The sequence below is a fragment of the Canis lupus genome, chromosome 16 (assembly GCF_003254725.2).
Source record: "Canis lupus dingo isolate Sandy chromosome 16, ASM325472v2, whole genome shotgun sequence".
Taxonomy (NCBI): Eukaryota; Metazoa; Chordata; class Mammalia; order Carnivora; family Canidae; genus Canis; species Canis lupus.
The window spans coordinates 56,224,398-56,241,731 of NC_064258.1; the positions used below are offsets into that span (position 1 = coordinate 56,224,398).

The window sequence follows — 17,334 nt, forward strand, 5'->3', positions numbered from 1 at the left end:
CCTGTAACATCATGGGTTTATTTCTGGGTTCTCTATTAGAATAGATCCATTGATCTATGTGTCTGTTTTTGTGCTAGCACCATACTATTTTGATTACTACAACTTTGTAATACAACTTGGAATCTGATATTGTGATATCCCCAGTTTTTCTTATAATATTTTTTTGGCTATCTGGGGTCTTTGTGGTTCCATACAAATTTTATAGATATTTTTTCTAGTTCTGTGAAAAATACTATTGGATTTTGATAGGGAATGTATTAAATCTGTAAATTGCCTTGGATAGTATGGAAATTTTAACAATGCTTGTTCTTCCCATCCATAAACATGGACTGTCTTTCCATTTGTTCATATAGTCTTCAATTTCTTTCATCAGTGTTTTATAATTTCAGAGTACAGGTCTTTCACTTTTGTTAGGTTTATTCCAAGGTATCTTATTGGTTTTGGTCCAATTATAAATGAGACTATTTCCTTAATTTCTCTTTCTGCTGCTTCATTATTGGCATAGAAAAATGCAACAGATTTCTGTTTGTTGATTTCATATCCTGCAACTTTACTGAATTTGTTTGAATTCATATGAGTATGATTTATTCAAAGTGCTGAATGGAAGAAGTCTGCAACCAAGAATATTCTATGCATCGAGACTATCATTCAGAATGGAAGAAGAGATAATGTTTCCCAGACAAACAAAAACTAAACAAGTTTGTGACCACTGAGCATCCCTGTAAGACACATTAAAGGGGAGTCTTTGAGTGGAAAGGAGAGAACAAAACTGACCCAAAAAGAAAGGATCTCAGAAAAGCTTCATAAGCAAATACCACAAAACAAGTAATGAAATGTCACTAAATAAATATTTATCAATAATTTCTTTGGATGTAAATGGATGGACTAAACACTCCAATTAAGGACATAGAATGTCAGAATGGATTAAAATAAAAACAAAACAAGACCCATCTATATGCTGCTTACAAGATACTGGTTTTAAACCTAAAGACACCTGCAGATTGAATGTGAGGGAGTGGAGAAACATGTGCCATGCAAATTGATGTCAAAAGAAAGCCGGAGTAGCAAACTAGATCTTAAATACTGTAACAAAAGACATAAGTGAAATCACCATATAATAATAAAAGGGACAGTCAAACAAAAAGATTTAGCAATTATAAATATTGATGGACCCAACACAGGAGTTCCCGAATACATAGGACCATTTTTTTTATAATAAATTTATTTTTTATTGGTGTTCAATTTACCAACATACAGAATAACACCCAGTGCTCATCCCATCAAGTGCCCCCCTCAGTGCCCGTCACCCAGTCACCCCCACCCCCCGCCCTACTCCCCCTCCATCACCCCTAGTTCGTTTCCCAGAGTTAGGAGTCTTTATGTTCTGTCTCCCTTTCTGATATTTCCCACACATTTCTTCTCCCTTCCCTTATATACATAGTACCATTAATAACAAAAAAAGAACGAATTGAAAACAATACAAAAATAGTATTTTAACATTCCACTTACATCAATGGATAGATCATCTACACAGAAAATCAACAAGTAAAACAATGACTTTGAATGACATGGTGGACCAGATAGACTTAACAAATATATTCAGAAAATTTCATCCTAAAATATAGAAATACACATTCTTTTCAACTGCACATGGAATATTCTCCAGAATAGGTCATTTATTGGGTCATAAATCAGGCTTCAACAAATACAAAAAGATTGAAATCATACCATGCATATTTTCTGATTACAACACTATGAAACTAGAAGTCAACCACAAGAAAAAATTCAGGAAGAACTCCTGGAGGTTACACATAATTTTCTACTAAACAATGAATAGGTCAATCAAGAAATCAAAGAGGAAATTTTTAAAAATACATGGAGAGAAGTGAAAATGAAAATATCACAGTCTAAAATCTTTGGGATGCAGCAAAAGCATTTCTAAGAGGGAAGGTTATAGCAATACAGTCCTACATCAAGAAGGAAGAAAAATCTCCAAAAAAACAACCTAACCTTACAACTTAAGGAGTTAGAAAAATCAGAGAAAGGAAAACCCAAAATGAGTAGAAGAAAAATAAGGATTAGAAGAGGAATAAATAAAATGGAAACAAACAAAAAATCCAAACAAGAAAAGATCAATAAAGCTAGGAGTTCATTTTTTGAAAAGATCAACATAATTAATGAATTCTTAGCCAGATTCAATTTTTAAAAGGTAAAAAATGAGAGGATTCAAACAAAATAAAAAATAGACAACACAACAGTAATGCAAAGGACTATAAGAGAATATTATTACAAATTATATGGCATCAAATTGGACATATAAAAACTGAATCAGGAAGAAATAGCTGGAACAGATTATTACAAATGAAATTGAATAAGTAATCAAAAACAACAACAAACAAGGTCCAGCACCAGATAGTTTTACAAACAAGTTTTTACCAAACATTTAAAGAGGATTTAATAGAACTATGTGATTCTCTCAATAGATTCAGACAAAGCATTTGACATCAAAATACAGCATCTTGGGGCTCAGTAGTTGAGTTCTGCCTTTGGCTCAGGGTGTGATTCCAGGGTCCTGGGATGGAGTCTCACATTGGGCTCCCCACAGGGAGCCTGCTTCTCCCTCTGCCTGTGTCTCTGCCTCTCATGTCTCTCACAAATAAATAAATATTTTTGTAAATCTTTACAAAATAGCATCATTTCTTGATTAAAAAAAACAACCCTCCAGAGAGTAGGAATAGAAGGAAAATGCCTCAACATCATCAAGGCGATATACAAAAGACCCACAGCTAATATCCTCAATGGAGAAAAACAGCTTTTCCCCTAAGGTCAGGAACATGGCAGGGATGTCCACTATCAGCATTGTTGTTCAACATAGTAAAGTCCTAGCCTCACTAATCAGACAGCAGAAATAAATAAAAGGCCTCCAAATCAGCAAGGAAGGTGTCAAACTGCCACTTTTTGCAGAAAACATGATAGTTTATGTAGAAAACTCAAGACTCCACCAAAATATTGCTATAACTAAGACAGGAATTCAGTAAAGTAAAAAGATATAAAATCAATGTACAGAACTCTATTGCATTTCTATATACCAATAACGAAGTAGCAGAAAAAGAAATCAAGGAATCAAGCCCATTTATAATTGCACCAAAAAATTTGATACCTAGGAATAAACCTAACCAAAGAGGTAAAAGATCTGTAGGCTGAAGCCTATGGAAGGAACACTTATGAAAGAAATTGAAGAAGACAGAAAGAAATGGGAAGATATTCCATACTCATCGATTGGGAGAACAAATATTAAAATGTCTATACTACTCAAAGCAATCTACATATTCAATGCAATACCTATCAAAATTAACACCAGTATTTTTTATGGAGCTAGAACAAACTATTCTAAAATTTATATAGAACCAGAAAAGATCCCAAATACCCAAAGTAATGTTAAAAAAGAAAACCAAAGCTGGAGGCACCATAATTCCAGGCTTCAAGCTGTATTACAAAGCTGTAATCGTCAAGACAGTGTGGTACTGGCACAAAAATAGACATATTGATCAATGGAACAGAATAGAGAACCCGGAAATGGATCCACAACTATATGGTCAAATAATCTTCAACAAAGCAGGAAAGAATATTCAGTGGGATAAAGACGGTTACTTCAACAAATGGTGTTGGGAAAATTGGACATCCACATGCAGAAGAATGAAACTGGACCACTTTCTTACACGATGCTCAAAAATAAATTCAAAATGGATAAAGGGCTTAAATGTGAGATAGGAATCCTTCACAATCCTAGAGGAGAACACAGGCAATAACTTCTTCAACATTGGCTGTAGCAACTTCTTTCTAGATAGGTCTCCTGAAGGAAGGGAAACAAAAGCAAAAATAAGAGACTACATCAAAATAAAAAGCATCCGCACAGCAAAGAAAAGAGTCAACAAAACTAAAAGGCAAGCTACAGAACGTGAGAAGATATTTTCAAATGACATATCTGATAAGGAGTTAATATTCAACATATATAAGGAATTTATAAAACTCAACACCCCCCAAATTAATAATCCAACTAAAAAATTAGAAGACATGAGTAGACATTTTTCCAAAGAAGACCTACAGATGGCCAATAGACACATGAAAAGATGTTCAACATCACTGATCATCAAGGAAATGCAAATTGAAAGTACAATAACATCACCTCCCACTTGTCAAAATGGCTAAAATCAACAGCACAAAAAACAACAGGTGTTGGCAAGGATGTGGAGAAAGGGGAACCCTCCTGCATGTTGGTGGGAATGTGGACTGGTGCAGCCACTCTGGAGAACAGTATGGAGATTTCTCAACAAGTTAAAAGTAGAACTACCTTATGACCCAGCAATTGCAGTACTAGGTATTTATTCAAAGGGTACAAAAATACTGATTGAAAGGGATGCATGCACCTTGACGTTTATAGCAACATTATCAACAATAGGCAAATCATGGAAACAGCCCAAATATTCATTCACTGATTATGGATAAGGAAGATAAGGTGTGTGTGTGTGTGTGTGTGTCTGTAATGGAATAGTCTCTGCCATCAAAAAGAATGAAATCTTGCCATTTGCAGTAACATGGATGGAGCTAGAGTGTATCATGCTAAGTGAAATAAGTCTGAGAAACACAAATACCATATTTTACTCATATTTGGAATTTAAGAAAGAAAACGAGTGAGCCAAGGGAAAAAGAGAGGCAAACCACTAAACAGACTTAACTATAAAGAAATTGGCAGTTATAAGAAGGGAGGTGGGGGGCGGGGATGAGTGAAATAGGTGATGGAGGTTAAGGAGGGCACTTGTGATGAACCCTCGGTGTTGTATGGAAGTGTCGAATCACTATATTGTACACCTGGAACTAATATTATGTTAACTGGAATTTAAAAACTTTAAAAATAAAAGCATTAGATTATTATTCCTCTGCCAAACACTTGAAGTATATGTTGTCATGTTTTGCATTCTTTTATTCTACTAATCCTTTAAATGATTCTTACAGATACACTTAATTTTACTGCTCTTGTAATTCCAGGTTTTCTTGATCCTGTTTATAGTCATTTATTTCCACTCGGAATCCCCTTTAATGTTTCTTGTAAGGCTACTTTAGTGACCATGAATGCCTTTAACTTTTGTTTGTCTGGGAAACTCTTTATCTCTTTCTATTCTGAATGATACTTTGCTGATAAGGTATTCTTGGTTACAGGTATTTTTCGTTTCAGTACTTCGAATATATCATGCCACTCTTTTCTGGCCTGCAACGTTTCTGCTGAAAAATCAGCTGACAGCCTTATGGGGTTTTCCTGGTATATACCTGTTTGTTCTCTTGTGGCATTATTTTAAAAAGACTATTTATTTGATAGAGAGCATGAGCAGGGGGAGGGGCAGAGGCAGAGGGACCCCCACTGAGTACAGAGTGGGACATAGACCTCAATCCCGAGACATTGAGATCATGACCTGAGCCAAAGGCAGATGCTTAATGAAGTGAACCACCCAGGTGCCCCTTCTCTTGCCATTTTGAGAATTATCTTTTATCACCACTTCTTTGCCATTTTAATTACATTGTGTCTTGGTGTGGACCTCCTTTGGTTGACTTTGTTGGAGGCTCTCTCTGCACCCTGAATGTAGATTTCTATTTCCTTCCCCACATTAGGGAAGTTTTCAGGTATTATTTTTCCAAATAAATTTCCTGCTCCCCTATCTCCCTCTTCTCCTTATGGAATCCCTATAACATGAATGTTGTTATGCTTGATGGTGTCATTGAGTTCCCATCAACTATTGCCGTTTTTTATTGTTATGTTTAATTTCTCCTATTGTGCTTGGTTGCTTTCCATTACTCTATCTCCAGCTTCCTGATCCACTCTTTGGCTCCCTATATTATAGTATTTATTCCCCCGTAGTGTATTTTTATTTTTACTTAGTGAGGTCTTCATCTTGGATTGGTCCTTTTTCAGGTCTCTGTTTGGGATCGCATTGAGATCCTCCACTTTTTTCCCTCAAGTTTACTGAGTATCTTTATGACCATTACTTTAAATTCTCTTCAGGCCTGTTACTTGCCTTTGTTTCACTTAGCTCTCTTGCTGTGATTTGTCCTGTTCTTTCATTTGGGACATATGCCTGTTTCCTCATTCTGTCTAACTCTCTGTGTCTATTTCTATGTGTTGGAAAAGTCAGCTATGTTTCATGCTCTTGAAAGTGGTGGCCTAATGAAGAGATCCTATAGTGCCCTGCAGTTCAATGTCTCCTGTTCACCACGAGACACTTCAGGGGTGTCAACCTACTGTTGTGGCTGAGCCACTCTGCCTTCAGTCCCACCATCTTCTATTCGTCTCATTAACGTTTATGCACAGTGATTGGTCGCTGGGTTGTTAATAGGCCAATCTGGGGCCATCTTGGCTTGAGTTGGGTCTGACCAGGTATTTGTCAGAGCAGTATGGGCACCAAACCGCAGGGCACATTCCCTGTGTTGTTCCCTGAGAGGGTTTCATTGGTGGGTGGGCCCTGCCATCAGGCCAGATCTCTGCCCCCAGGTCACTGGTGTTAGTTGCCACAGTTGAGCTGCTGTGTATGGTTATCTTCCTCTGTCCCCAGGGCAGGAGTCACTTTGGAGTTCTTTGGAATGTGTGCATACTTCCAGGCCTGTGGCACTGCTTTGGATGTAATCCTACGGAGGGTGCATATGTTTGGACAGGTCTGCAGGAGAACATGGGGGCTTTGTGCACAGGGTTAACAGGGTGTGTGCTGGTCTGCTATCTGGAGCAGCTTCAGGGAACTCCTGCTGAGTGTGGGTTAGAGGGGGTGGGCCCATATGAGCACACAGGGGCAGGGCATGCTCTTAGCCAGCTAGGTGGAATGTGTTCACACTGATTTCCACACGGGTCTGTGTATCTAGGCTGGGGAGCAGGGAGGAAAATAGTGCCTGCTGGCACTTTTGTTCTTAGAGAAATCTCCTGGAGATCCTTGTTCCTCCACACATGTTCTACATTAGTCAATGACTTTCGTCCCATACACCCCAGGCACTTTTCAAACTGCTGCTTCAACATCGTGTCTCAACAGGGTTGTTTGTTACACTAAGGATGGGGACTCAGTTTCCTATCATCTCTGTCAGCTGATTTTTAAAGTTTCTGGTGTTAAAGCCCCACAGATTGTAGGAACTCACAAGGTTCGGTCCTTCTGGTTTTCAAAGGCAACTATTACAGGGATCTGTCTTCCCAGTACAGGCCCCCTTTGCCTGGGGTGACTAGTTTGTGGTCTTCTTCTCCCTTCTCTGTGCTTGCAGTATCCCTCCCTCCTGCACACAGTCTCATGGGTCAGTTTGGTTCCTGACCCTTTTTCTCCCTTCCTACCATTTTGTGATGTGGCCTCTTTACCTTTAGCCATGAAGCCTCTGCTCTGGCAGGCCTTGGGTCATTTTCTGTGTCATTTACACCGATGTGGGTGTTTTCTAGGGGTATTTGTGGGATGAAGTGAACTTAGAATCCTACTCTGCCATCTTCTCTGGAAGTCAGATCTGTTTTTCTAGGAGTTTTAGTTTATTTATTTATTTATTTTTTAGATTCCACATAGAAGTGAAAATATAAGATATTTGCTTTTCTCTGTCCTACTTATTTAACTTATCATAATACCTTCAAACTAGGTTCATCCATGTTGTCACAATTGGGAGGATTTCAGTCCTTTTCATGACCAAATAGTATTCAGTATTCTACTGTGTGTGTGTACGTGTACACAGTACAACTTCTTCTTTATCCATTCATCTGTTGATGAACACTTAGATTATTTCCATGTTTTGACTGCCATAAATAATGCTGCAATGAAAATGAGGGTACAAATATCTCTTTACCATAGTGATTTTTTCCTTAAGCTATATCCCCAGAATATACACTGGATCTTACGGTAATTTTATTTTTTATGTTTTTAGTAGCCTCCATTTATAATCCCACCAACACTGCACAGAGGCTCCCTTTTGTCCATAGTCTTGCCAGCATTTGTTATTTGTTGCCTTTTTTAATAATAGTCATGTTGACAGGCATGAGACTGATATCTCATTGTGGTTTTGATTTGCATTTCTCTTGTGATTAGTGATATTGAACCTATTTATATACCTATTGGCCATTTGAATATTTTCTTTGGAAAAATGTCTATTTGGGTCCTTTGCCCACATTTTACTACTATTATTTTTCTGATGTTGAAATGTATGTATGCTTTCTTTATGCATTTTATATTTTAACACCTTATCAGATATAAAGCTTGCAATTTTCCCCCCATTCTGTAGATTGTCTTCATCGTGTTATTTCTTCCACTCTTCAGAAGCTCTTTAGTTTGATGTAGTCATGCTTGTGTGTTCTTTTTTTTTTTTTTTTTTATTGCTTTAGGTATCCTATCCTAAAAAACATTGCCAAGACTATGTCAAGGAACTTTTTTCCTATGTTGTCTTCTAAGAAATTTACAGTTTCAGTCTTTAATTCATTTTGAGTTTACTTTAGTGGTGTCAGAAAATGGGTATCGAATCATTCTTTTACATGTGAATATCCAATTTTCTCAGCACCATTTAACAAAATGACTGTCTTTTCCACATTAAGAATTTTTGAAATCCTTGTCAAATATTAGTTGACTTATATTCACAAGTTTACTTCTGGGCCCTCAATTCTGTTGCATTGATATGTCTGTTTTAATGCCAATAACATTGTTTTAATTACCAAAGCTTTAAAACTATAGTTTGAAATTAGTGTTATACCACCTGCTGTATTTTTCTTTCTTAGTATTGCTTTGTCTATCTGACGTCTTTTGTGGTTTTGTACAAATTTTAGGATTTTTTTTTCCTATTTCTGTAAGAAAGATCATTGGACTCCTAATAGAGATTGCATTTTATCTATAGATGACTTTGGATAATATGGACATTTTAACAGTATTCTTCAACCCTAAATACTGGATACCTTTCTACTTGTTTTCATCTTTGATTTCTTACATCAATGTCATAATATTCAAAGTAAGACTTTGAGTTCTTTAGTTAAATTTATTTCTAAGTATTTATTGCTATTATAAATTGGGTCTTTTTAAAGATTATTCTTCATTAATGTATAGAAACATTCGTGATTTTTGTATGTTAATTTTGTATCCTGCAACTTTACCTAATTTGTTGATTATATCTCATTTTTAATTAGAATTTAGAATAACCTGTATATAAACCATGTCAATAGCAAATAGAAACAATTTTACTTATTCTCTGTTAATTCTGATGACTGATTTCTTTTTTCTTGCCGGATTGCTCTAGCAAGAACTTTCTGTAATATGTCAAATAGAAATGGCAAGAATGAGCACCCTTGACTTGTTCCTGAACTTAGAGAAAAAGTTTTCAGCCTTTCAGCTTTGGGTATAATGTCAATTGCGGCCTTGCCCATGCACAGCCTTTATTATATTAAGCTACATTCCACCTCTAACCAATCTTTTGAAATTTGTTTAATGTGAATGGATGTTGAATGTTGTTATATGCTTTTTCTGTGTCTATTCAGATGACCTTGTGATTTTTTTCTTTTCATTAATTTAATATAGCGCATTGATCTATATATGTTAAGCCATCCTTGCAGCCAAGAGATATTTGCCAATTGGTTATGATAAATGATTCTTTTAAAGCTACTGAATTTGGTTTGCCAGTATTGTATTGAAAATATTTGCATCTATATTCATCAGTGATATTGGCCTGTAGTTTTTTATTTTCTGACAGTGTCCTTTTCTGGCATTTTGGTATCTGAGTAATGCTGACCTCATAAAATGAGTCTGAGACTATTTCCTCTTCTTCAATTTTTTAGGAAAAGTTGAGGAAAGATTGGTGTTAATTCTTCTTTAAATATTTGGTAAAATTCACCTATGAAGCTATCCGGTCCTAGGCTTTCTTCACTGGAAAAATTTTTATTACTGATTCAAATAATTCCATTTATTCACTCTTAGACTATGTGTTTCTTTAAGGTTAGTGCCTTATGGACAGAATATCTTTGGATCTTTTTAAAATCCTTTCATCTATTTAATGGCTTTGGATTAAACCTCACCTATATTCCAAAATTTCATCAGTATCATTATGCTTCGACTTCTTTATCATATTCTTTTGTATTATTACTACAAGTTTTCCCCTTGTAGTTGACTATATATTGACCACTAACAGTGAGATTTATACCACCTTTATATATTTTAATGAGGATAATTAATATCCTTTTGGTTCCATTCAAATAACTCATTTAGCATTATGTGGAAGACAGATATATTGGTAATGAATTCCATCAACTTCTCTTTGGGAAAGTCCTTATTTCTATTTATTTCTGAAAGACAGCTTTGCCAGGTTTGCTATTCTCAGTTGTTTGTTTTTTTTTTTTTCTTGTTTTCAGTATTTTGAATAGATTATCCCATATGCTCTTGACCTTAAAAGTTTCTTTGGAGAAATCCATGTGTGTTCTTAAAGGGTTTCCCTTATTATGTGAGTGTCACTTTTCTTTTGCTGATTTCGAAATTGTCTTTTTGAATTTGCCTTTTTGCAATTTAGTTATATTGTGTCCCTTGTGTAGCCCTACTTAGGTTCAATTTACTAAGAGCTTTTGGACTTCATGGAACTGCATGCTCATTCTCTCTTCAGGATTAGAGAATTATCAGCCATTATGGCTTTTTTTTTTTCATTATGGCTTTAAATATAATTTCTGTCCCTTTTTTTTTCTCTTCTCCTGTGGGATATTCATAATGCATATATTATATCCTTTTTGTCTCAAAAGTTCTATAGGCTTCCTTCACCTTTAAAAGTTTTTTTCTTTTTGTTCTTCTGACTGGGAAATTTTATTTTATTTTATTTTATTATTTTTTTGACTGGGAAATTTTAAATGTCCTATCTTCTGGATTGCTAAATCTTTTGCATGGTCAGATTTGCTGTTGATATTCTCTATTGTATTCCTCAATTGACTTGTATTCCTAAGCGCTAGGATTTCTGGTGTATGTGTCTGAGTGTGTATGTATTGATTTTTATTTCCCTGTTGAATTTCTCATTTTGTTTATGCTGTGTTGTGCTATTTTCATTTAGTTGTCTGTGTGTTCTTGTAGTTCACTAAACTTAGTTCATAAGTTTCCATTTCTTTACAGTCAATCATTGGAGCTTTACTAGATTCCTTTGGGAGTATAATGTTGACCCATTTTCCATGATCTTTGATAACTTACTTTGTGCCTGCACCTTCAGTAAGTAGTCTCTGAGAATTTATGGGTTCACTTTGGCAGACATTTCACTAGTCTACTAAGCTTTGGTTTCTGGATTTTTATGCTGGGAACATCTGTGGGCATTTGGGCTTATGTTAGGTCCATTTTGGGGTGAGGCCACTGCCTGAGCTCTTAGGTTTGGGAGTGATGCCACTGAATGACAAGAGTTGTACAGTCCTGATGGCTTTATTCCCTGCCCAAGGACAACTATTGAAGTATTGTGTAGTTGCCTGCATTCTCTGATCAAGCTTCCTAGACATTTGGGACTAAGTCAATAATTAGTAGGAGGTAGGATTATAAATTAGTTTTTCTGCTGTGGGAGAGAAGCAAAATGGACCCCAATGCCTGCACAGCTGAGTATTTGGGGACCCAAATCAGGCAAGACTTTTCATTGAATTCTATGGCCAGATGGGGCTACTGGTTTTGCTTTGCAGACAGAGAAAGTCACAGACTGTGCTCTCAATCTTTAAGTGCCACTCTAACCAGGGCACGATGGGCTACCCAGTTCCTGTATGCCCTGGTTAGGTTCCATGGTTGGGTGGGCTGAAGTGTAAAATTAATTTTCCTTTCTGGTAGGGCCCTTGTTCAGTCCTTAAGGCTGGCAAGGCTCTTATTTTGGAATAAAATTAGGAAGGACTATACACCAAGTTGGACTGATGGGCAACTGTGCTAGCTCTGCAGAGGGGCAGTGACACTTGCTGGGCTCCCTGCTCATTTACTGCTATAATCAAAGTTGTAGGATGAGTTACACAGATCTCCAGGAGCTCTGGTTAGCTTCTCTGGGTCTGGTCAGGCTAGAAACTATATTCAGCCTTGGCCAGAGCTGTAAACTAGCTTTCCTGCTAAGTTGGGACTACAGAAAATGCTCCAGGGCTGACAAGGCTTATTGTTTGGTAAGCAAATCAGACAGATAGACAGGACTACTACCATGGCTCTGAGTGCAGAGAGCTGCTGGCTAGGTTCTCCACTCAAGTCCCACTTTAGTCGAAGCTGTAAGGTGGGCTATTGAGAATCCTGGGAACACTGTGCTTTGTGATTAATAGAAATGGTGGCTGTATTCAACAGTGGGCAAGGAAACAGATTAGCTTCTAAGCTTTGGGTGGAGAAAGTCATAGGTCTTGCAGCAGACCCCAAGGCTTATAAGCTAATCAGGCACACCTACACACCAAACTTTCAGTCTAGACTGTGTCACCAGGTGGGTTCTGCAGATGGCAGTACCCCTAGGCAAGTACTTTATTCAAATACTGCTGGGAAAAGTTTTCTAGGTGCTCAGGCCAGGGTTTTTGGCAGGCAGGGCCAGGAGCCAGCCATCCTTGCAAGGGTAAGGGATATGAATTATTTCCTCAGCCTGGGCAGGGTGGCAAAAACTGCTGTTTGTTGGGGTCTTTACTCAAGCAGAACTGCGCCTCAGATTTCCTGACAAGACAGAGCCACCTGCTTTGCTCTGCTAATTTGCACTGAAGCTTGTCAGACTCTCCACTCAAGTGTTGCTAAACTAAGCAGCTTCCCAGATGTTCTGGTCAAACAGGGCTGGGAGCTACCCTCAGCTGTGGGTGGTACCGTAAATGAGTTCCCCTTTTCTGGCAGAATGTGACAGCTAGGTCCAAGTTTTCCAGAATTTATAGCAAGGCTTTCTAGTTGGGGGAGCCAAGAGCTACACTCAGCTGGAGATGGGCTATAAATGGGGAGTATCCTGGGAATTGACCTTAAAAAAAGATGGTGATGTAGGTTGTTCCTAATTTGATTTTCCCCTCATATGAACAACTCACAACTCTTCAAGGACAGGGCACCATGGACTAAGAAAGTCCAAGAACCTGGGAGTAAGACTGAAGGCCCGCCCCCTTTCATCACAGAGAATGAAACCACATTAGAAGGATGAAAGGAGAGGCTACATGCTGACCACAGTGCCCCTCCCTCAGGTCAGTGCAGCAATAAACCAGGAGTACGCACCTGAGCCTATGGTTCCAGCAGTAAGAGAGCCCTTGGCGGACATCCAGCTCCCCAGCATCATGGGCCACGTCTTGAGAGTGGGTCACTCCAGTTTTGCCCCTCAGGGATTGTGGGAAAATCTGGGGGGTCTGACCCCTTGGGAAGCAGACAGAGAAGGGAGGGGTTTGCAGCAACCAGCTCTCAGGTTTTGGCAAACCAAATTCCTATATGAAGCCCACAAGCAGCAGCTCCAACCAGCAATTTTTCTCATCTGCAGAGTTTGATGAGGGAACTCCACAGGTCTGCCTGATTTGAGACCTCAAACAGCCTTACTATGGATCCTGGTCCCGCACTTGCGCCTAAGCAGAGCTAAGTCATAATCCTGCCCATTGTTGACTGTAGTCATCAGGCCCGCCCACCAGAAAGCTTTGCCAGAACACCAGGTGAAGCTGACTAATCCTCACTCTTTGGCACAAACCGTAGGCTCTATGCGTTCTTGTGTACCTTGAGTTTGTGTTTAATAATCTCTTTTGAGGCCTATTTGATTTTAGTGTATCCAGAGCTTCCAAAATTTTAAGATCACTGCATAGTTGTCCATTGTGTGAAGATACCATAATTTATTTAAACAGTCTTTACTGGTGGACATTTAGGTAATTTATAATCTTTCATTCCTGCAAACTAAAATGACGTTCATTATTTGTACATATGTGAAGGCGGAGACATATGCTCCATGTATGAAGCTTAAACTTCATAGTCCCCACTTCCATGGGTTCTGAATATTCACTTTTGTAACAAATTTTTTGTTTTTATATCTATTTTTTTCATTTTCTAGCATTAAGATATAATTGCTTTATACCACTGTTTTTAATGTGGACAGCATAACAGTTTAACTTCCACACATCATAAATGGTTACCACTATCAGTTTAGATAGCATTTGTCATCTCATATACAATAAAAAGAAAAAGAAAAAAATCCACATGTAATGAGAATTTTTAGGATATACTCTTTTAACAATTTGCATACATATATCATAGCAGTATTAACTATAATCTCATGTTGTATTTAGTTCTTATAACTGGAAGTTTATGACTTTTCATCAGCTTCCAACACTTCTTTCCTGCAACCTCTGGATGCAGGAACCTCCTCCAACCTTTTTCTGCAACCACAAATCTTTTTCTATGATTTTTGTTTGTTTAGATTACAAATATAAGCAAGATCATACAGTATTTTTCTCTGACTCATGTCTCTTAGTACAGTGCCCTCAAACTTCAGCGGTATTGTCACAAATGACAAAATTTCCTCTTTTTTTTATGGATGAGTATTTCCACATATATTCATAGCTTCTTTGTCCATTTCTTCATGGATGAACATTTAGGTTTTTTCCCTGTGTTGGCTATAAAAATGAATAGTTCAGGTATCTTTTCAAGTTACTGTCTTTGTTTCCTATGGATATGCTCCCCAAAGTGGAATTTCTGGATCACATGTAGTTCTAGGTTTAGTTTTTTGAGGGTCATCTACACTTCTTTCCAGAGTGGCAGTACCAGTTTACAATCCCACCAACAGTGTACATACCTTTTCTCCACATCTTCTCCAGCATTTATCTCTTGTCTTTTGGATGATGGCTTTTCTAACAAGCATGAGATGAAATCTGATTGTGGTTTTGATTTGCATTTCCATAATGACTAGTGATGATGAGCATCATGTCATTTTGGAGAAATGTCTATTCAGATCTTTTGAACACTTTTTAAAACCGGATTGGGTTTTTTTGCTATTGAGTTGTAGGAGTTCTTTATGTATTCATGATACTAACCCTCTATCATATAGATGGTTTGCAATTTTTTTTTCCGATTCAATAAGTTGTCTTTTCCCTTTTGTTGATTGTTTTTCTTTTTCTGGGAAGCTTTTTAGTTTGATGTATTCCCACTTGTTTTGTTTTGTTTTGTTTTTGTATATTTTTTATTGGAGTTGAATTTGCCAACATATAACACCCAGTGCTCATCCCATCAAGTGCCCCCTCTCAGTGCCCATTACCCAGTCATCCCATCCCCCTACCCACCTCCCCTTCTACTACCCCCTGTTCCTTTCCCAGAGTTAGGAGTGTCTCATGCTTTGTCACCCTCTCTGATTTTCCCCACTCATTTTTTTCTCCTTTGCTGCAAAATCCCTTTCACTATTTTTTTATATTCCCCCACATGATGATTGTCCTGTTTTGTTTATTTTTTTTCTTGGGCTTTCGCTGCCATATCCAAAAGAACATTGCTAAGACTTATATCAAAATTTTTTCCTATGTTTTCAGATAGTAAGTTCAAGGTTTTAGGTCTTAAGTTTAAGTTTTAATCCACTTAGAGTTAATTTTTGTGTGTGTAATACAGAGGTCAAATTTCACACTTTTATATGTGAATATACAATTTTCCCAGCATAGTTTATTGAAAAGACTCTTTCCTTCACTGAGTTTTATTGGCTCCCATGTCAAATATTAGTTAACCATAAATGTTTGGGTCCATTTCTGAGCTATCAATACTGTTTCATTGGTGTATTTGTCTGTTTTGAATTCCAGTTACAAAAAAAAAAAAAAAAGAATTCCAGTTACCATACTGTTTGATTACTATAGCTTCATAGCATAGCTTCAAGTAAGCAAGTGTTACACTTCCCATTTTGTTCTTCTTTCTCAGGAATGCTTTGGATATTTGGGATCTTTTGTGATTCCATATATACTTTAGGATTTTTTTTCTACCTCTATAAAAAATGTCACTGAAATTTTAATAGGCAGTTCACTGAATCTACAGATGCCCTTTGATAGTACTGACATTTTAACAATACTGATTTATCCAATGCCTGCACATAAGATGCCTTTCCATATATTTGTGTCTTTGATTTCTTTTATTAATTTCTAGTAGTTTTCAGAGTAGAGATCTTTCATTTCCTTGGTTAAGTTTATTCCTATTTTATTATTTGTGCTATTGTAAATGGGATAATCTTTATTTTTCAAATAATTTAATGTTATTATAGAAATGCTATTGATTTTTGTATAGCAAATTTGTACTTTATACTTTTACTGACATAATTGATTAGATCTAACAGTTTTCTGGGGGGGTCTATAAATTTACTATATATAAAATTATGTCATCTGCAAATAGAGACAATTTTACTTCTTCCTTTCTAAAGCTGATGCCTTTTATTCATTTTTCTTTTCTGATTGCTCTGGTAAGGACTTTCCAGTACTGTTTTGAATGATGATAGTGGGCACTCTTGCCTCCTTCCTGATCTCAGAGGAAAAGCTTTCAATCTTTCACCATTGTATATCTTATCAAATAAGTAGGCCTATCTAATATGGCCTTTATTATATTAAGGTATGTTAATTCCTTCCATATCTAATTTGTTGAGAGGTTTTATTAGGAATGGCATTTTCACTGAAAAAATTGGACATGTAACACTGTACAAATTGAAGGTGTACAATGTGTTACTTTGATACATTTATATATTGTAATATGGGTGCTATTGTAGCAATATTTATTGCTACATAATTATAGCATGTTATTGTCTATAATCATTTGACTGGGTATTTGACCTTTATGGCTTATTTACTACTCACTATATATTCATACTCTTAAACACCATCAGTCTTATCCACCACCTCTCATTCTCTGGTAACTGTATTATTTTTGTTTTTTCATTTTTACGGGTCTGACTTTTTTAGATTCCATGTTTAAATGAAATCATACAGTGCTTGTCTTTCTCTGACTTACCTCACCCAGTGTTATATGCTAAAGGTCCACCCATGTTGTCACAAATGGCACAATATCCTCCTTCCTCATACCTAATAATATTCCATTTTGTATGCATACCACAAATTTTTAATTCACTTGTCAGCATTTGGGTTGTTTCCATATCTTGGCTACAGTGAATAATGACACAATAAACATGGGAGGGCATATTATCTAAAAAAAAAAAAAAAAAAAATCCAGTTTCCATTTCCTTTGGATATATATCCGTAGTGGATTTGCTGGGGTTTTTGGCAGATCTATTTTTCATTTTCTGAGGAACCTCCATGATCTTTTCCATAGTGGTTGAACCAATTAATATTCCCACAATGTGTGAGGGTTCCCTATTCACCCCATCCTCACCAGTACCTGTTGTCTCTTATCCTCTTGACAGTAGCAATTGTAA

The 17,334-nt window shown here is 36.9% G+C and overlaps 2 long non-coding RNA genes across 4 annotated transcripts in view; one reads left to right on the forward strand and one right to left on the reverse strand.

The window, feature by feature from the left end:
- LOC112659168 (uncharacterized) overlaps positions 1-13,488 on the reverse strand; it is a 54,051-nt gene extending 40,563 nt beyond the window's left edge. The window contains exon 1 of the long non-coding RNA XR_003136242.3: positions 13,188-13,488. This is a non-coding gene — a long non-coding RNA (uncharacterized LOC112659168). The remainder of the gene's footprint in view (positions 1-13,187) is intronic.
- Positions 13,455-17,334, forward strand: part of LOC112659167 (uncharacterized) — a 48,454-nt gene continuing 44,574 nt past the window's right edge. For 2 of the 3 annotated variants that reach the window (XR_003136240.3, XR_003136241.3), the window contains exon 1: positions 13,605-13,816. This is a non-coding gene — a long non-coding RNA (uncharacterized LOC112659167). Of the gene's footprint in view, positions 13,817-17,334 lie in introns of all 3 variants that reach the window. The other variant, XR_004805842.2, reaches the window with a different exon arrangement.